This window comes from Delphinapterus leucas, chromosome 1, assembly GCF_059928025.1.
Source record: "Delphinapterus leucas isolate spDelLeu-1000000601 "Yukka" chromosome 1, BTC_Dleu_Yukka2, whole genome shotgun sequence".
In the NCBI taxonomy this organism is placed as follows: domain Eukaryota; kingdom Metazoa; phylum Chordata; class Mammalia; order Artiodactyla; family Monodontidae; genus Delphinapterus; species Delphinapterus leucas.
The window spans coordinates 17,381,364-17,384,256 of NC_143129.1; the positions used below are offsets into that span (position 1 = coordinate 17,381,364).

The 2,893-nt window shown below is 44.5% G+C and overlaps 1 pseudogene; it reads left to right on the forward strand.

Moving 5' to 3' along the window:
• The first annotated feature begins 1,586 nt into the window (after positions 1-1,586).
• Positions 1,587-2,665, forward strand: LOC149750417 (non-lysosomal glucosylceramidase pseudogene; annotated as a pseudogene).
• Positions 2,666-2,893: the final 228 nt, after the last annotated feature.

Sequence of the window (2,893 nt, forward strand, 5' to 3'; positions counted from 1 at the left end):
ATTGCAGAGGAGTCATGCGACAATTTTAGCGAAAGTATTTTTTTGAAATAAAATAGTGGGAGCTGTGGGAAATGTTACGATACTCTACTGACTCCTAAATTAAAGGAGAAAATTAAAAATAATAATGATGAAATAGTTTTATTATATTTGCAACACAACATAAGCCTATTCTAACCAGGTGCCCTGCTTCAGTATCTTAGTATGGCAGAGCATTTTGCAATTGGCATTTTGACAGACAGATTGTCCCGGGGTGTGCTTTATATGCCCTACCAGCCATGATAGAGTGGCAGCACCCTTGGTTCAGCTGCCATCGTCCTCTAATATGGTGATGGGTGCTTTTCCTCCAGCACTTGACATTTGCATCTGCATATTTTTAGCTACTCTGTCAAAAGGAAGCAAAGTAGATAAGTCAATTGGTTAGTGTTTATATCATCTGGAGCATCAGCTCACAGTTAACTGCTTGACTGAGACTCCAGGCGAGTACCAATTGGGCAGATTGGATAGATTTAGAAATACACTGATAAAATAATTTATGTAACAGGATTAATGAAGTAAGTGGCTCTGTTAAGTGTTACCCTTTGCTCACTCGTCCTGGCAGCAGGTTTTTGTTTGTGAACTTAATGGCGTTTGCTCAGTTGTAGGTTAGAGTCTAACATCTTTGGTATATTCAGCCTAACTGCTTCTTTGCTTACTCCATCAAAGAAGAGAGAAAACACATCAAGATAGAGGAATAGCTTGGAGTGGTTGGATCAAGAGGTACAGAAACTATTTGGGAAATGAATAAGAAAAACCAGAGGAAACAGCCATGCATGTTCCTTTGCAGTTAGAGATTACTTTCTCCAAGGGAGTGGCAATAGGGGCTGAAGAATCTCCTAATCCCATTTCTTCAGTGATGTTGTTATATTCAATGTAGCATTTCATGTAACTCCTAGTTTTGAATTTTCACTTGTATAGGATAGCTGACAACATCATTGTTGAAAATTATTACAAAACACTGTTAGTTTTATATCATGATTTACACGAACTCCAAAAAAATTGTACTTGTATTCTGAAATTGCCATTGCGTTTTAAAATTCGTGATAATTTTAAGTAGCTTTAACAACTAAAAGGCAATGAGATTGCAAGTCATAGAATAAACAATGAAGAATGCAAAATCATTCTTAATGTTTTACCTCTTCTGTTTCTTTCATTTCTAAAACAAATGTAATGAATGCTATTTGAGATTACATCTATTTTTTATGTGAAGCAACAGAAAAAAACCTCTGGCTCCTGAGTTCCCTAAAGTGTAATTTCTCAGGTCCGGGGGAAGTGGCATTCAGGCTCACAGTAGCACTAACATGTGCAGTGCTGGCCTAATAACCCTTGCCACAGTGCAGATGGCATGCCACAGCCCTGAACCGGCTTGCAATCTGTGTTTGTTGTTCGTAACTGCCCTGTGGTGGTGAAGCTTTATTTTTTTCACATGAATATTGAATACATCGAAAACTTTTAGCCAATTATAGTGTAATGACAGTATCCCTTTAGACTTCATATAATGAGGTACAAGGTTACCATTTATGTAACATTGTCAGTTATAGCTATCACAAATGCAGCTTTTTAAAAAATGTCAGTTTTATAAATATATATGTGTATGTATATATATATATATATATATATATATATATATATATGTAGTTAGAAATCTAATAACAGACTGGAAGGGCCTGAACTTGAAGTTTGTGCTGCAGGTTTATTGGGACTATTACCCGATGGGTGACCACTGCTTCCTGAGGGACATGTAGCCTGTGTGTCTGGCTGTGATGTAGTCTGAAATGAAGTTTGGACCAAGATGAACTCATTGAGAATGGAGGCTATGCAGACCAAACCTATGATGGATGGGTCACCACAGACCCCAGTGCTTACTCTGGAGGACTGTGGCTGGCAGCTGTGGCTGTGATGGTCAAGATGGCGGCTCTGTGTGGGGCACAGGAGGTCCAGGATAAATTTTCTTCCACCCTTAGCTGGGGTCAAGAGGCCTATGAGAGACTGCTGTGGAGTGGCCGCTATTGCAACTATGCAGTGCTCAGCCTCAGTTCTATAGCATCATGTCTGACCAGTGTGCTGGCCAGTGGTTCCTGAGGGCCAGTGGCCTAGGAGAAGGAGACAGTGAGGTATTTCCTACCCCACATGTGGTCCGTGCTCTCCAAACTATCTTTGAGTTCAATGTCCAGGCCTTTGCAGGAGGGGCCATGGGAGCTCTGAATGGAATGCAGTCCATGGTGTTCCTGATAGATCCAGTGTTCAGTCTGATGAAGTCTGTGTGGCTGTGGGCTATGGGCTGGCAGCCACCATGATCCAAGAGGGCCTGACTTGGAAAGGCTTCCAGACGGCTGAAGGCTGCTACCGTACTGTGGGGGAACGCCTGGGCCTGGCCTTCCAGACCCCAGAGGCGTACTGCCAGCAGTGGGTGTTCCGCTCGCTGGCCTACATGCGGCCACTGAGAATCTGGGCCACGCAGCTGGCCCTGCAGCAGCAGCAGCATAAAAAGGCCTCTGGGCCAATAGCCAGACAGGACACAGGACTAAGCACCAGGCCAAAACTTGGACCAAAGGAAGCCATGGCAAACCCAATCCCAGAGTGAATGGTGGGAGGAGACGCCAACAGCCCAGCCTGCAGCCTGGCCCTTCCTCCTCCACACCCGGCCCCAGTCTCCCGCAACGCTGAGCCACCAGGACAATCAGGCCCTCCCTTCTCCCCGCCCAACCGCACCAGTGAGGAGGGGTGGAGGGTGACCCCTGCATCAGAATCACTTCCTTTCTTTCTTCACCCCATCCCCTCACTGCATGAAGTGTTCTAGGAGGTCAGTTGATCCTCCCGGGCCCATTCATGGGGGTGACAGACATACATGGGTACA